Raw genomic sequence first — 19075 nt, 5'->3', positions numbered from 1 at the left:
ATTCCATAAACAAAGCTACTTTTCTAGAACTGCTGACATGTGGAACTTTGTTCTGCTGGCCTGCGTTTTAGCTGGCTACAATACAGTCATCTTCAAGTCCAATGTAAACAAGTTCTTGTTGAACCACCCATCTTAAACAATCAAATTATACCAAATTTCTACTACTAACAATTACTACGCTATTGTCTCTACGACGACTACTGTACACTCATTAACCCTTATCTTTGTATGGCCTCCAGGCCTTGTTAAGAGGTAACCTCTTCGTTAAAAAAATGGATGATTTCTTGGATGAGATTCTTTGTAAGCATCCAATAACTATTTTTTACATCTCCATCATCATACTTATACTCATACTTATACTTAAACTCATAGCAGCAAGTCCTGGGAACATCAACCCGAAAGAACAGTTGTAAATGACTTATATACCATATATTACGACCATGCAATCCCTACAGCCACCTACCTTGAAAATGCTTATTAAAAGCTTCAGTTTTATTGACATTTTATTATTGATATGAAACCTGGCATAGTTATATGGAATAAGTAAGAGAGAGTTGCAACCTTGGTTGAAGTGAGTGTCTCTAATGATGGAGGTCTGAACAGAGCTGAAAGGGAAAAACAGACCAAATATCAAGGTCTCATGTATGATATGAAAAGAAACTGGAATCTTAGGCAGATATCAATCATACCAGTTATTATAGGCGCTACAGGTATTATGAAGAAGAACCTGAAGTCGTACCTAACTAATATTCCTGGTGAACCAAGTGCAAAAGAGATCCAGACAATTGCACTTAAGGGAACAGCGAGGATACTAAAAAGAGCTCTCGAGTTGGTTTCAATAAAAAGCGGAGCAATGTTTGCAGCTGGTTTGGCTGCCCCATACCCAGCGTTATAATCTTCAAAGAAAGAAAATAAAAAAAAAATATGTTCACTGCCATCTAAAAGACTCCTTTCGTTTTTTATCCGTACCTCTCAAAGGCTCACCTTCTTTCTGATTTTGACTCAATGAATATTTATTCTGTGAAAAAGTTTCATAATTGAAAAGAAATATTAAATCAATGTAAGCATGTTTTTTGTGTTAATCTTTCATATTCTTGTTGCATGGGGGGGGGAGGTCGTATTGGGGGGGGGTTATATATTGGGGACTCCGCACAGAAGATGTTAATGACATTTTTATCTGTTTACATCATGACGACTGTGATGATAATTCTTTCATTATATTATGATACGGAGCTGAGACATTCGTACAGTTCTTGTTAACACAGCGGAGGGGAGATACATTATTTGAGTTGGGAGGGGGAGACACATTACTTGGAAGGGATTATACAAACTTCATTTGAGATGATGATACAAAACACAATTAGATGGTGATTTCTTTATTCATCTGTCGGCCGTTTGATGATGTCTGGGATTCAAGCCTTTTGACTTCATGGTCTCCCCCCCCCATCCTTCGCCTCTAAGGGGATTAGCTCCACTGAGTTGCTATCCGACTCTCATCTGTGACTGTGATTGTATGATCTACTCTCCCAACTTCGAACCCTCATCAATATATTGAGAAACTCCTTGTTTATGACGTCAGAGGCCTGCTGTCATCCAACGTGACTTTACCACATTTTTATTTACATATGTCTGTCCAAACACACTTTTGACAAACAAATAATTCCCAATTTTGATTGTTCAATATCTAATCTATTTTTAATCATTATCTATAAAATCACATTGTCCATTCTTTTAACTGACATATTTAATATCCAGTTAATTCTAAAAGAATGGACAATCGCTTTATCTCTGACATAAATAATATTTAGTTATTTCTAAAAGAATGCACAATCGCTTTATCTCTGACATAAATAATATTTAGTTATTTCTAAAAGAATGCACAATCGCTTTATCTCTGACATAAATAATATTTAGTTATTTCTAAAAGAATTAACAATCGACTGCATTCCTAGGATTTCAATTATATTTTAACATTTGCATACAGGGTTCGATTCTAGTCTTTTCCTAATATCATTTTCACTTATCTAGTCTGCCTTCTTACTTACATGAGAAGGGGACAGCCTTTCTTATGTAACATTTTTTTTCGTGTTAATCTTTCATATTCTAACTTGCATGTTATTTGCTTATAATCTTATTCCTGTATAACATGTTCTGTCAGAAATTTTATCTCTTCATTTAAACAAAATTCCACATATAAAAGTGAGGATGCAAAACTTGAACAGTTGGTTTAATGCTAGGTCATGTGATAATTAAAATGTGTACAGCGCTGAAACAATAGAACCGAATTATATAATGAATAACTCACCATTAAAAACCCAATTGCAGTCTCAAGTTTTGTGCCTGTTTTCAAACATTTAAAATATATGTTAAAAGCAAATATGCTAAAAGGAGGCAGAAATTAACAATGATTTTATCTGTAAGATGAAATATCCCCAAAACATGACTATATAAAGTTTATGAGGAAAAAAAAACAAAAAATTAAGATACGTAATGAAATACCCCCCCCCAAAAAAAGTAAAAAGCACTATTCTATAAAAAACTTATATGAGGAAAGTCCTAGAAAGATGCATTTTCTCTCTTGACATTAACTTTATCCGAAAAGGATTAATTCACAAGTGAAAACAGCTGATAAACATAATTATATACAAGCCTATAAGGTAAGCTGTTTCTTTCAAATCCAACATCTTCTGTTGTTCGCTTCATGGCGAGTTTCTGCTACTGTTCTGGTAATAATTTTTATCTTCTAATGTGGAAGTGGCATGGTGTAACTGTTACAGACAGAGATTGTAGATTTGGCGTACCAAGTTCTAGTTCCGTCCAAGCTACAACATCACTTCCACTAATATCCTTCGGAAATCTATCAATCAATGTATCCTTTCACCAATTATCTTCTGTTGTTTGCTTCATGGTGAGTTTCTGCTACTGTTCTGGTAGTAATTTTTATCCCCTTAAAGGAGGCAGAAATTAACGATGATAACATGTTGTGACACAATTTTTCATGCACCTTTTCTAAAGCCCTCCTCTCAGACAACTTAGTGAGCCATGCTCTCTTCAAAAGGCTTGCTCAGTCACAATAAACCTGATCAAAGATGGCCTCCATCAAAATGATGACATAACACTGATATTTTGAAAAAAATTCTCGTTTATGTTACCAACAGATTATATCTGCACACTTTTCCACGCCTTCATACAACAATTTGGGTTTTCTAATATTTACTTCAAATATTTAGTCATGGTGTTTGGTTGGTTGGTTGGTTGTTTTTGTTTTACAGCATATCAACCCTTTTCGGGTTATTTAATGCTGAATCCAAAGATTTTGAAGAAAAATTTTTTTTAATAGAACATATTTGTTGTTTTCACGTCGGTTTCTATTTAACCCATAGTTGGGACCCTAACAGGTACTACCACTCCGGGTCAGAGTGGACCTGGGAGCAATGGTAATTAAAGGGTGGCTCCACACTCCCCAAAGCCCACAAGCTGGGGCCTCACCACTGGATATAGTTTAAGGTCATATCCAGGACCCCCATTGAGGGACTTTTACCCTCTGCAGGGAGGCAGTCGGCGTATTCTAATGCCCCACCGACAGGGCCCATGGTGTTTGGTTTGGTTGTTTTGGAGAATAAAATAGCTCTCTAATAAACTCTAATAAAGTTTGATTATTTCCCTTGTCAAAAAATTTGTAGACTTACCTGTCAAACTTTATTAGAGATACCTTCATTTGTCAACCAAATTTTTTTCACACATACAAAACCATGACGAAAAAAAAAACGACAAAAAAAAAAACAAAAAAACTACTCCAAGAATACGAAACCATCTACAGGGCCAGTAACTTTTCTCCTTTCTTTTTCAAGATGGTGACCAACATTCCTGACGAAGGTTGAAGGTTACATTGAATGAAACGTTGAACAAATAACACTCGAGATGAGAACAATAGTCTTGATGAAAACAAGTAATACAAACAATCAAACCCACCCCTCTCAAAAATTCAGAATTTTAATAGATTTACTCGTTTTAAGTTTAGATTGAGCTTATGTATGAATGCTGATGTGAAGGCTCATTTGAGTTTTTCACATATTAATAGTATTTCCATCGTGTATCCTTTTAGATATGCAAAAGCCAGGAGACATCGATTTTTACATTGGAGATAACATTAGAAATATTATTATTTTCTTTCCTCTCTCCCTTCTTTCTTTTCATCGTTGTCTTTTTTCTTCCCAATAATCTTCCTATTTCACATAAGAAGATTTACCGGTCATTATTTTCATCTGGTAAAAAGAACCTGTGTTTTGCTTTTGTAGATTCGGAGAAAGCTTTTGACAGAGTGCCAAGAGATATTGTCTTGTGGGCTTTGCGTAAATTAAAAGCAGGCAAGTGGTTGATGAGACTTGTTCAAGCAATGTATAGAAATGCTCAAAGATGGGTTAGAATTAACAGCACATATACGAAGTGCCTTAAATCAGTTTCCAGACTTTTTTTTTTGTACAGGCTTTAAAATTCTGTAGACTCTTGAAAATTCAATATGTTATTGCTATACATCTGATGAGATGACCAATTTTTATGATTTCAGGTTCAAATGAACAGCTACAGAAGAAATTGGAATACACCCTACTAAAGCCTGATTGTAACAGCTGGTGAATTTAAAAAATGCAATATAGACGTGAGAACACTTTAGAAGAACGATATGGAATAAAATCCTGTTTTAAACTTGGAAAAAATGCCACAGAAACGTATGGAATGCTTCAGACTGCTTTTGGACCATCTTGCATGAATCGAGCATCAAGGAAGGCAGGGAGTCTGTGAGGGATGATGAGAAGTGTGGAAGGAGTAAGGAAATCAGAACACACTGTAGTCCACAGTTTATGAAAAAAAAGTTGAGAACAATTCAATTTTTTGTGGTATTTAAAAAAAAAAAAAGTTTTTTATATTACATTTTTATCCCAAACATGGCACAGTGCCACTTTAATGTATGGGGCTACTATCAGGGGCATGAGTTGCAGCGATACTATGTAGGGAGTTGAGCAGTAAGATGTCTGTTTACATTACACTTGAACTTCTGCATGTCAGTACAGTTGGGGAAGCAGAAATCCGGAAGGGAATTCCAAAGTCTAGCAGTTCTGGGGAAGAAACTATTAGAGTAGAAGGCTTTCTGACATCTGGGGATCTCAACTGTGTAGGGGTGGGACTTTGCTGCTTGTTGAGTTTGTCGCGGGTATTTATGTTGCGGGGGGACAAGGGTCTGTAGTTTGTCAGAGCATCCACCATTAAAATACTTGTAAAACAGGTAGAGGGATGAGCACAAGAAGGAGTTGGTGCTGGTGTGATTGCAAAAGTTATGATTGAATGGAGTAATATCAAAAGTTATGATTGAATGGAGTAATATCAAAAGTTATGATTGAATGGAGTAATATCAAAAGTTATGATTGAATGGAGTAAGATTAGGGAACTTCTGTCAATACTAACTAGCACATTGTTATCATTGTCAGGTATGTTTGTACAGTGTGATTTATAAAGTGAAACCTGGCCAGTTAGGATTTAGAATATTTGTTGCATGGAGAGAAATGATATGAGAATTATACAATGAATGTGATATGTGAGTCTTAAGGATAGGACTGACAGGAAATTTAAATATGGACAGCCTAGGGAGATACTTCCAGAATACAAGACTTTCTATGCCTATGTTACAAGAATGGATAAGTGCTTGTGTTAATAAATGTATAACAGTTGAGGTAGCAAGGTTAGTTGGCTTGGGAAGGCCAAAGAAAACATAGGAAGGAATAATAATGGATTTTATAGAAAGATGGATTAATGAAAACCTAGTTAAAGGTAGGTTAGTTTGGATGTCAATAATTTTCCCCACTCTTTATCTGTGCCTAAATCAAAACGTAGATTCCATGAACAAAGCTTCTTTCTTAGAACTGCACACCTGTGGAACACTCTTTCGTTTGACTGTTTCCACCTGACTACAACTTGGATGTTTTCAAGTCCAACATAAACAAATTCCTGATAAACCGCCCTCTTAAGTAAGACACTTTATCAAATTTCCATTATTAACGATTACTATGATATTATACCATTGATTACTGTACACGCAATAACCCTTATCCTCGAGTGGCTTCCGGGCCTTGATAAGTGGTGACTACCATGTAAAAAAAACCAAAAAAAACCCCAGATAGTTGTATCAGAAGTAGATAGACACCCTTATCAGAGTGTTCATAATCGACATAAGTGAGATGATATTTGATGAATTGTCTCTGTTTTATGACATATCAATTATTTTTTAGGTTATTGAATGCCGAATCCAGCAATTTTGGAGAAAAGTTTATATCTCCAAATATTTAGTCATGGTGTTTGGTTTGTTTTGTAGAAGATAATTGTTTGTATTATTTGGATTCTTTATCTGGAGCATCATTTTTACAGCGTTTCAGTCAATGTAATCTCTTCAGGTGTATCTTGCCAAACTCGGGAATGTTTCTGTCGAACATCAGAATTTGGACAGAATTTAAAACAGAACTCTTTATTTACTTCATGGTAGCATGCTCTTGTTCCGCCAGCCATGACTGGACAGAGGTCCCAAATTTCATTCAAATTCATGAGTTTAACAAGATACCTCAAGAAGGTCAAAGGTTAACTACCCCACCTCCCAAACAAAATTCTTTTTTTAAATGTTGTGTTGGTATTGACTGGTGTTATAAAGCCCTGCCAAAACATGTCTGTTATATTGTTGGCCTACATAACGTATGTATATGTAGATATTTATGTTTGCCTGTGACAGTCTCTACACCCATGATGAACGTTATTGACACGTACATATACTCAACACAATAGACATGACCGCAGACAAACATAAATATCTACATATACATACGTTATTATTTTAGGAGGGGTAGAACTCTTAACATTTTGCAGTTTCAGTTTTCTTTGTTCTCTATTCTGTTTTGCTTTTATTTTTATTACAGTAATGAAGTTAGTGGCTAGTATTCACAGTCTATGTGGGTTTATCTTACTATTATTATTAAATCAAGTAAGAGACGTAAGAAAAAGATTTCTATGTAAATAGTAAACTTGCAATATGAATAGCTTACTGTGATATTGAAGAAACATTGAAAATAAATCTCTGCTAGCACAAAACATTTTTCAAAACAATAACTGATTGTTTAATCTTTAAAGAAGCCTTTCAAAGCATAACACTTAATGCAAACCAAAGTTTTTACTCTTTCTTATGAAATGTGTTCGCATTAAATTTCTCCTTCACCAAACATGATCAAAGGCTTAGGCAGGCTTAAGTGTGACCATCTTTGTTTCAGCCGTTCTCTTGGCTTTTTCTCAGGACCTCTACCTGGAATCTTGCATTCACAATGGTGTCGTCATTTGTATGCATTAAAAGTTTGTAATAAAAGATGATTTTCTCGATTCTCGTAACCTGGACATGGTTGAGTCTGGTTTTATCACCAGGATCGATAGTCTTCTTTCTGTTTCCTTTATCAATGGCCAGTGCTCGGAGCCATACAAAGCAGTAGTAAAAGTTTGAAACAATATTTCATTTTAATTGATACTTTTTTGTTTTAGATATAAATATCATGTATCACTATTTAAATATCACACAGACTAACATTGCTCTCAAGTTCACCTCCTTAGGGGAGGGAGGCCTCTTCAGTCCTGGACGACAACCTTCCTAGAGCTGGTGACTCAAACAAATCACCGGTTGGCAAACCTAAACTGCTTAAGGAGGAGATAGACTCTGTCTATCGCTCGGCTTTCATACTCCTTCTTTGCCTATTGGCCAGGCGTAGAGGTACTATCACAGGGACTCGCTTGAATCACCCAGTGGTTGACCTTGTTTCCTGACTAGGGTAATGAACGCCGCTTTTCCCCACTCCTGCCACATCCCATCCCCCTAAACTGGACACAGTGGGGTGCTTCAGTGCCATATATGTCAGTGCAGTTGGACTGGGCTGGCTTTGCCTAATGGATTGAGGGTACCGGATTGACAGTTCCTGGCTGCTGTTTCCGACTGATAGTACAGGAGCCCTAACTCTTTGGTAGCGCTTAGAGCGGCTGCTCCATCAACAGTTGTAAAATATCGGGATGTTTGTAGTGCCATGTCGCGCATGGAAAGGGACCCTGCACTCATCCCCGGTGGGCTTTCCCGAGGCCACAATCCTGTGGGTGAGGACAGCTGATGGTCTACTTGTATTGCATGTCTGGTATTCTGCACAACTACTTGTCCAGCACCCCCTCACTCATCCACCCTAACTGAAACTTTTAAATAAAATAAAATGAAATGACAGCTCAAGCAAAAGTTACGTTTAAACCAGGACCAAACTCAAAGAAAACCAACCTGCCTCCTCCCTTGAGGCTTGCATTTACTAATATCCGCGGGCTTAGAACTAACTTAGATGATGTTGAGTCATTTCTCCTTGTAAACACCCCGGATATCTTAGCATTAAGTGAAACTAACCTTCACTCCTCCATACCCTCTAACCACTTTAACATGCCTGGTTATCTCCCACTCTACCGTAAGGACTCGGACAGACATATGCATGGACTTGGAGTCTATATTCGAAACACCCTCCCCCTAACTAGAGAAATAAAACTAGAATCAGAGGGCCAGGCCTTTATGTGCTTCAGACTAAATATGCAACACAATATTAGCTACTTATATTTTCTCTACCGCTCTCCCTCAAACCAAGACTGTACCCTAATAAACAAAGTCTCAGACAGCATAGATATAGCACTCTCCCTCGATACTAGCGCACAAATACATGTATTTGGTGACTTCAATGTCCACCACAGTAACTGGCTAGGATTCTCAAATCACACAGACGTAGCTGGTAGCGCCACATATAGCTTCTCTATATCTCATTCCCTATCTCAGATGGTTACATTTCCGACACGTTTCCCAGACCAGCACGATCAACATGCCTCACTTCTAGATCTCTTTCTGACAACAGTTCCCAATGACTGTACAACAAATGCCCATAGCCCACTCGGGAATGCTGATCACGCTGTGATAATGGTAGAAATCAGCCTAAATTCTCGCCCTAAAACTGAAGACCCACTACTCAAAACAACGAGGTATTACAAAAAGGCTGATTGGGAAGCCATCAGGGAGCTCATCAGAGATGCCCCATGGCAAAATATCTTTACTCTTCCAGCGGAACAGTGTGCAAATGAGACAACTGAATGGTTCAAAACTGCTATTGAAGCACATGTTCCCGCACGGAAATACTATAGCAAGCCCCACTCCCCCCAATGGTTTACTTCTGCTTGTGCAGCTGCCATTTGTCAAAGGCAGCATGCGTTCCGCAGATTCAACCGACATAAGTCCAGCTCAAATAAACAGAAGTTTATAGAAGCTAGAAATAATTGTAAGAGAGTGATAGACACAGCTAAGTCAGATTACTCTGAAACCACCAGAAAGCGCATCGAAGCACAGAAATTAGGAACCCGGGATTTTTGGAAAATCTACAACAGCGTAGTTAATAATGGACAGTCAATTATTCCCCCACTAACAAACAATCATGAGGTTGCTTGCACGGCAACTGACAAGGCTAATCTGCTTGCCAGTCGGTTTGCCTCAAACTCCACACTGAACTCGGTACACCACTCACTCCCTGATTTTCCTCTGCGAACAGACGCCACACTTGACGACTTGAAAATCACCCCTTCTCAGGTACATGCTATTATAAAAAACCTAGACACCTCTAAAGCATGTGGACCAGATCTCATCCCGGCTGTGCTATTAAAAAAATGCTCTGCCGAGGTTGCTCCAGTTCTGTCCAAACTTTACAATAAATGCCTTAACGAATCTTGTTTTCCCGACTGCTGGAAAACCGCCTCTGTGGTACCAGTCTTCAAGAATTCTGGTGAAAGAACTGACCCACTAAATTATCGCCCCATTAGCCTCCTCCCGCTTTTCGCCAAAATATTTGAGTCCTTAGTTAATAAAGCCCTAGTCCAGCACCTAACAGCTGCTAAACTCTTGACTGACAAACAATATGGATTCAGGCAAGCCCGTTCAACAGCAGATATCTTAACTGTAGTTTCTGAACGTATATACCGTTCATTGGATAAAACAGGGGAGGGTAGAGCGGTGGCCCTTGATATATCTAAGGCTTTTGACAGGGTATGGCACGATGGTCTTCTAAGGAAAATTAGATCATATGGAATCACTGGAAGAATTCATAACGTAATTAAATCCTTCTTAAGTAATAGAAAAATCAAAGTTGTCCTCGACGGACGTACATCCAAACAATATGACATAAATGCGGGAGTGCCTCAGGGGTCTATCCTTGGACCTCTATTGTTCCTGATATTCATAAACGACCTCCCTGATAATATTGTTTCGGAGATGGGTATATTTGCCGATGACACCACTCTCTATAACAGATATGAGGGGAAAACAAATGAACACATATCCAAGAAAATGGCAGAAACACTAGAGGATGACCTCCAATCCGTAGTGGAATGGGGACAAAAATGGTTGGTCTCATTCAATGCTGCTAAGACTAAGCTTGTTTCCTTCAATAACTACAAGAAACCTTCTCTACCACCAATAGCAATGGCCAAGAACACATTGCCTGAAAGTACTTCTTTTAAACTCCTCGGCCTAACGTTTACAGGGAATATGGACTGGAATAGATACATTGAGAGCATTGCCAAGGCTGCTGCAAGGAAGGTTGGCTCCCTCTACCGTGCTAGAAAACTACTTACGCCTGCCAGTATCCTATACCTCTATAAGGCAACCATTCGCCCATGTATGGAGTACTGTTGTCACATCTGGGCTGGTGCATCTGCTGCTTGTCTCTCGCTCCTGGACAGGGTTCAAAAAAGAGTCGCAAACCTGATAGGTCCTGAACTGTCATCTGGGCTTCAACCTCTGTCCCATCGACGAGATGTTGCATCCCTCTGCCTGTTCTACAAATACTTTAATGGTGAATGCTCTGACGAACTGCAAACACTTGTACCTCCCCGACGTAACTACCCCCGACAAACCCGACAAGCTACTAAGTCTCATCCCTTTACAGTGGAGATCCCTAGGTGCAAGAAAGCCTTTTACTCCAATAGTTTCTTCCCCAGAACTGCGGGTCTTTGGAACTCCCTTCCGGGATTCTGCTTTCCCAACTGCAATGATATGCAGAAGTTCAAGTGTAATGTTAACAAACATCTTTCTACTCTTCTCCCTTCATAATGACCCCGCTAATTAATTCCCTAATAGTAGCCCCCTGCTTCAAAGTGGCACTGTGCCTTGTTTGGGGTGAAAATTGAATAAAAAAAAAAAAAAAAAAAAAACTTTGGCCTGGAGTGGTAATATCTGTGAGGACATCTGGTGCTACCTGATCAGGTTGTCTAAAGATATTGGCTTTCTGGCCTAAAATGCACCAAACATTGGTGTTATTGTTTTTGTTTTTTTTTGCTTTGGAAACTCAATGATGTTCTGTAAAGTCAAAAACAAAAACGACAACATAACGTTTCTGAATTTTTGAGATAAGGATTGGTTATTCGTATTATTTGGATTCTTCGGACTACTATTCTCATCTTAAGTGTCAGTTTCACAACATTTTGGTCGATGTAACCTCTGACTTTTTTCAGGAGTATCTTGTCAAACTCGGGAATGTTTCTGTCAAATTTGTGAAATTCAACAGAAATTTCAGACCTCTATCCAGTTATGGCTGACAGAACGAGAGCATGCTACTCTTGTAAAGTAAATAAAGTGTTCCATTCGAAATTCTGTCCAAATCTCCGACGTCAACAAGATACACCTGAAAAAGGTTAGAGGTTACACTCAAGATGAGAACAGTAGTTCGATGAATCCAAATAATATCAATAACTAATTATCATCTCAAAAATTCAGAAACGTTATAACATCAAAGACTCCTCTTCTGTACACATTACGCTATACTATCCAGGTTTAATCTTCTTCTGAGCTCATTAGAACTAAGCTTGTCATTAAAACTAACATTACACATCTATCATATCATTTTCATGTCATTTCTCTTCATGCAACGCATGTCCTCAACCTTCATTAGTCAAAATTTCATTTCCATGCATTATAACACCGTCTACATGATAGACCCTTCCCTTGGGGTACAGAGTAATTTTCTGCTGGTTACTAATGGCAGAAGTCCCCTGAACCTATTTCATCCACTCCTAACTTGCAATCACATTAGCACCAGATCCTCCCATATCACAAACAAACAAAACCTCAATAACCTAACCATCCAAAATATACTTTATCCACATCTGATTACTCCTCCATCTCTATTGTCTTACACTTGTTCACAATCATCATCTTGTATCGTCTTTCAACCTACCCATAATTCCATTGCACTTCTTATGTGCCTAATGCTTACAACTACCACAAAAAATTAAATTGAACCCTTCTTACTTTCTTCTATTTGGAAGCTATTAAACATTACAACCACTGATCATCATTTTGATCGCAATAACATTCGCTCTCAGACCTTTACTTTTCATAGCATTCCTCAAACTCTCTATAAACCTTCCATTATTTTACAGGCATTATATCATACGCACAAAGCATCTCTTCCGGAAAACTAATACTTACTGGTCAATACTGCTAAAACATAAATAAATAAAAAATTTAAAAAATGGACTCCAAGTTTAACATTAAAGCTCTAACTGAACTAATATGGTTTCCGCTCTGCAAGATCTACCGCAGATGTGCTGACGGTTATATCCCACAGGATTAGTGAATCTCTTGACAAAGGCTTCCTTTCTTGGGCAATTGCTCTTGACATATCAAAGGCCTTCGACAAGGTATGGCATAAGGGTCTACTTCACAAGATTTCCAGCTACAGTATTACTGGAAATGTTTTCTCAATCATTAAATCATTTCTCTCCGATAGGCTCATAAGAGTAGTGGTAGATGGACAAAAATCGGAGGCCTGCAATATAAATGCTGGAGTCCCTCAGGGATCAATCCTGTGCCCAACTCTCTTCCTGATCTACGTCAATGACCTCCCTAAACACATACTTAAATCATTCGTTGACATCTATGCTGATGACACGACCATCTACGGCAACACATCAAAGGCTGTAAATGACAAAGTTCTCTCTGATTCTCTCTCTTCTGATCTCGAGTGCGTGGTTCAGTGGGGGAAGACCTTTAATGCATCCAAAACCAAACTCCTACCCTTACATCATCAACGCTCTGATCCCCATCTAGCATCAATTGTGATGGATGGCTCTCGTCTGGGTGAGGCCCCGTGTTTTGACAAGCTTCTGGGTTTGACCTTTACTCCTGATCTGAAATGGAACACGTACATCAAGTCTGTTGCCAAGGTTGCTGGAAAGATAGTGGGATTCTTCTACCGCTCCAGAAGATATCTCACTACTGATGCAATTCTCTATCTATATAAAAGCCAAGTATTCCAAGGATGGAATACTGTTGCCATATCTGGGCAGGAGCTGCTAAAAACAGCCTATCCTGCCTTGACAGAGTACAAAATAGACTTCGTGGCTTAGGGGGGATGTCCTTTTCTCTACCCTGCAACCTCTCTCCCACAGAAGAGACGTTGCGAGCCTATCCTTGTTTTATCGTTATTTCCATGACAGGTGCTTGTCTGAACTCCAATCTCTGGTCCCCCCTCGCCAATCTTTCACGAAAAACTTCCGTCTAGCTGAATCCACTGTGAAAAATTTCCCCCACTCTATATCTGTGCCTAAATCAAAATGCGGATTCCATGAACAAAGCTTCTATCTTAGAACTGCACGCCTGTGGAACTCTGTTCCGTCTGCCTGCTTCCCACCTGACTACAACTTGGATGTCTTCGAGTCCAACGTTAACAAATTCCTAATGAACCACCCCCTGAAGTAAACACTTCATCAAATCTCCACACTAACGTAATGTACTTGCAATAACCCTTATCCCTGAATGGCTTCCAGGCCTTGATAAGTGGTGATCATTGTGTAAAAAAAAAAAAAAAAAAAAAAAAACATATGTGCTGTTAATTCTAACATGACTTTGAGCTTTTCTATACATTGCTTCAACAACCTTCACTAATCACTTCTATCTATCTGGTCGGGCTCCTTGCCTGGACCAATGTGACTCTTTCTCTTCAGATTTTCCTGTCTTTCATCAACTGCGTCAGATCTTCAGATCACAGTTGGCATCATGTGTAATTTGCTGGATGTACATGGATGTAGGTGGTGTTATGTTCATACGCCCATGCCATGGAGTTCACAGCAATACATTTCTCACCAGCTCTTGCTTGCTCCTCTGTCAGTGACCATTGCTCCTTCATAGTAGTAGATATGGCAGGTAGGTTGCCATAAAGTTGCTGCTTTGTGGGATGATCTTGCCAAGATATATTCAATACTGTTCGTATGTGTATATGTGCCATCTAGCTTTCTTTCCAATCTTTTGGTGAGTGTCCAGGTTGTAGCACCATGAACAAGGACAGACTCAACCACTTCTCTGAAGAACTGCCTTTTCAGTTTGTCAATTAGCCTTGAAGTCCATACTGACCACAGTTTGTCCAATGCAGCCCATGCGTTTGAGATGCTTATTTTGCAATCTCACTCCGTGGAACCTATGTTGCTGCCCAGGTACATAAACTCAGCAACTTCTTTCGGTGTTGTTCCATCGTCTCCTTCCACATTTTGAAAGTCATAAACTTTGTCTTATCTGCATTAATGTAAAGACCAACGTCATTTGCAGACTTTTCTAGCTCACATAACAGCATTTGTGCATCAGCAGTGTTATTTGTGAACAGAGCAATATCGTTTGTGTAATCTGCGTCAGTTATGTGTGCTGATGGATGGCGTCTGCTTCTAGATTCATTTAACGTGTATAACCAACTAACCACTTGCTTGCTCCTAATTCACGCAAAGTTCAGAGATCAAGACATAAAATCAAACTCAATACTTATCTGACTTTTTAGTTGTTGCTCACGAATATTCTCAACCAATTTCAAGATCTGATCCATTGACTCAAAGCTTCCATAATTACGTCTATCCAGAGCTTCTCCTCTGCCTTTATAGCAGTTCAGTATTGTACTGACCCCAATCTTTTGTAATAATCTCTTCTTTTATGATCTGATTTCATCTAATCTGTGATCGTCTCAATGCTTGGTTCACCTGTAACAACATCTGAGTGTTCGGCAGCGTATCATTCTTCATCTTGCAGTTTTCTTGTACCATTTCCTTTTTAATTCTTATAGCTGAACTATAAAACTACTCCGTGATTCCATGAAAACTAGCATGAGACAAGTATTCATATATATATATATATATATATGTCTATCACAATAAAAACATCATTTCCGAAACGATCGTACAAATTATTGACCTTGTTGTGTTCCTTCTTATGAAACAGATTTTTAATTTATAATTTGAATTTGAATTTTAAATTATCAATCACATTACTAAATATATATATATATATATATATATATATATATATATATATATATATATATATATATATATATAAACAAATAAATGATAAAAGCTTATATTCCAAATTTCAAGATGCTGTCCATCTTACAATTTATTCCTTTAAGTACATTGACATGCACAATTTTTGACAGCACCTATTTCATAGAACAAAATTATCCATTTAATTATTATATCAATCAATGAATTTATTTTGCCCTTAACTCCTCAAAAGAAAAAGCACTTATCAATCTATATATCTATAAAAGTGAAATTGTCTGTCTATGTGTGTATGTATGTGTGTGTGTCTGTGTGTGTACATTTCCCTACCAAACTACTCTGTCAATTTTCAGTTTACAAACTCAAGATTTGACATTAGAGATATTGAAATTTGAGAAAATCTTTTTAATAGGTTTTCGGCTAGAAATTTGACTGTCAAGGGGTCAAAGTTCAATGATTTGACCTTTGAAAACTCTACCAAACTCCTTTGCCAATTTTAGGTTTAAACACGTGAAATTTTAGATGTAGGTTACTTGGACATGGACCAAACTTTTTAATTTGATTTGAGCGTAAAACAATAAATGTTGTGGAGTCAAAATTGGGGTAAAAGTTTAAAAGAATTTGATCGCTAGCAAACTATTCAGCCAATTTTGGGTCTAAACATTTGAAATTTTACATAAAGGGTATACAGACATGCAGCAAGCTTTTTAATCAGTTTCTGGGCCAAAATTTGGCCGCCAATAGGTCAAAGTTGAAAGAGTTGACCTTTGTAGACTCTACCAAACTCTTCTGCCAATTTGGGGCCTAAACACTTGAAATTTTAGATGAGGTTACCTGGACATGAGTCAAACTTTTTAATATATATATACATGTGCACATAAAGTTATGAACAGTACATAGGGCCCGAACAAAGCCAGGCTGAACTGCTTATTCATTAAATGAAAATAAATGCATATGGGTATGATTATAAAAATCAGAAAATTTTTAGAGAAGTTGCAATTACCTTTCATTTTTTTCTTTTATTATACCATGTTATATGCTCTGTAATTACATTGAGCTTCATAAATTAAAGGATTGGTATAAATAAAAGGTGGAATATAATTGAAAAAAAAACATATTTCCACATGCACCCAAAATTTAATTTAAATGAAAATACTATTTTAAATACACATGCATACACTGCACAAGCACCCTTATTATTATTATCATAATAATAATAGTAATAATAATAATACAAAAATAAACTGGTGTAGATGACATCGACTGGCGCCACACCAACTAGTTGTGAAGGGTCAGGGAGGATGGAAAGACCGAGGTGGGAGAGTATTAACCAAATCTCCACTGGAAGTGTGCAGTTCAAATCTGGTACCTTGGGGAGGCATTTTGTCACCCAAACTCCAGGAAACACCAATCGCCAATGCCAACAGTAAACCAGTGACAACAGCTGTTGCGATAACATGCAACCATCTGCGCAAGTAGTCAAGAGGTGGAGAACACTGGAAATCTAAGGAGACTTGTTGTCACTTGGTCTCCAGGGAACACACATAAATAAAACTCAGATTTTTCCCAACAAAATAATCTATAATATACATCTCACCTGTCTTTTTAAATGTGTGTATGTATGCCTGCCTAAAACTTTTGACAGAGGCGACAGACTTTCACGAGATCAGTATTGTTTTGAAGTTCGATCCTTTGGACGACAAATATCAAAAAATTGGCTAAAAACATAAAATTTTTCACCCTCAACTGGGCACTTTTCTACAGGGAGGGGTCACTTTTTTCGCCAATATTTTCGAAAGTCATCCCCTATTTTCGATTGACTAGCCTTAATTTAAACCTTTCTCACTTCCAGTTTGGCGATGGCCGCAACAGCAAAGACGTCCCGTTTTTTTTCCCACATTCTTTTCCTCCTTTTGCGGTATGGGTTTGAGCCTGCCTGCCTGCCTGCCTACTACCACTTTTTATTTTTCTTTGCTCAACACACACCTCCAAACACCTGGGCAACGCCGAGCATCCAGGCTAGTTTATTATAAAATCCAATTATGGAAAATAATTAGCACATACTGAAAGAACAATGTGACATAAGTTTTATTCACAATGGTTTTCTTAAGCTTTAACTACACTACAAAGTCTTATGGGGAAATCATCCATAGCAGTACGCACAGCATCTAATTTATAATACATGAAAATAATCAGACAAAAAAAAAAAAATGAATTTTTTCTTTGACCTGTAAATGCTAAGCATATCACTGTAAAATGATGTGTAAAAACTTAACAATCACTGTAAAAAAATATGTAAAAACTTAAAAAGCATATCACTGTAAAATAATATGTAAAAACTAAACGAAAAGCATATCACTGCAAAATAATTTGTAAAAATTTAACAAAAAGCATATTATTGTAGAATATTTTGTAAAAACTTAATGGAACGGATATCATTGAAAAATGATATGTAAAAACGTAATGAAAAGCATATCACTGTAAAATAATATATAACAACTTAATGACAAGCATATCACTGTGAAATAATATGTAAAAACGCTAACGAAAAGCATCTGAGTGTAAAATAATATGTAAAAAAATTAACAAAGAGTGTATCACTGTGAAATAATGTTAAAAATTGACAAAACGCATGTTACTGTAAATAATATGTTAAAATTTTACAAAAAGCATATCGCTGTTAAATGATGTGTAAAAAGTTAATGTTAAGCATATCACTGAAATAATATGTAAAAACTTAACGCTAAGTATTCTACTGTGAACTTAACGAAAAGCATATCACTGTGAAAGTATATGTAAAAACTAAACATCGAAACAATCGATGAAGTTAAGAATAACTACACTGAGTTCTTTTTCATATTTTAACTTTGAATATCCATATATCTTATCAGACATATGCAACAATATGAAAATATATGTAAAATATTCTGATCTTTATGTTGTTGTTTTTTTTTCAAATGAATTGTTATGGTTTTGCATTTATTTATTTTTACAGATTCGTTGTCTGGAATTAAAGCATTTTTTATCAACTGATGTGAAATAACAGTTTTTCCTTCTTGCCGGTGAGTTTGTGACCCCAACCCTGCAGCAAATAAGCCCCTGAGGGTAGAACATAAGATCTTTGTTGATTGATTCGTACATCATTTTTCATCTCTGCAAGAGATTTTCTTATTTGTCTTCTTTTATATATATATATATATATATATATATATATATATATATATATATATATATATATATTATTTATTTTATATATATATATATATCATTTATTTTATATATATATATATATATATTATTTATTTTATATATATATATATATTATTTATTTTATATATATATATATATTATTTATTTTATATATATATATATATATATTATTTATTTTATATATATATATATATATATATATATATATATATATTATTTATTTTATATATATATATATATATATATATATATATATATATATATATATATATATATATATATATATTATTGTCTTTTTAGTTTTTGCTGGAGTTTTCTTGCTTTTTTTCTTTTTGTATTCTTTTATTTTTTTCTTAATTTTTCCTATCTTTTCCTTTTTTCGTCTTTAGTTTTTACTGGAGTTTTTTTTTCTTTTTTCTTTTTTGCCTTTAATTTTTGCTTGAACTTCTCTTCCTTTCTTTCTCTT

At 36.5% G+C, this 19075-nt stretch overlaps 1 protein-coding gene across 2 annotated transcripts in view; it reads left to right on the top strand.

Annotated features, from left to right (window-relative positions):
• The window catches only part of LOC145241994 (protocadherin gamma-A4-like), a 290561-nt gene that overhangs the window by 132129 nt on the left and 139357 nt on the right, over nucleotides 1-19075 (top strand). For both annotated transcript variants that reach the window (XM_080104876.1, XM_080104875.1), the window contains exon 4: nucleotides 18395-18461. The gene's annotated coding sequence lies outside the window, so the exon portion shown is untranslated. The remainder of the gene's footprint in view (nucleotides 1-18394; nucleotides 18462-19075) is intronic.

Source organism: Euprymna scolopes, chromosome 21 (assembly GCF_053919585.1).
Source record: "Euprymna scolopes isolate OS-2025 chromosome 21, ASM5391958v1, whole genome shotgun sequence".
In the NCBI taxonomy this organism is placed as follows: Eukaryota; Metazoa; Mollusca; class Cephalopoda; order Sepiida; family Sepiolidae; genus Euprymna; species Euprymna scolopes.
Note: the sequence above shows the minus strand (reverse complement) of the source record. Positions and strands in the feature narration are given on the sequence as shown.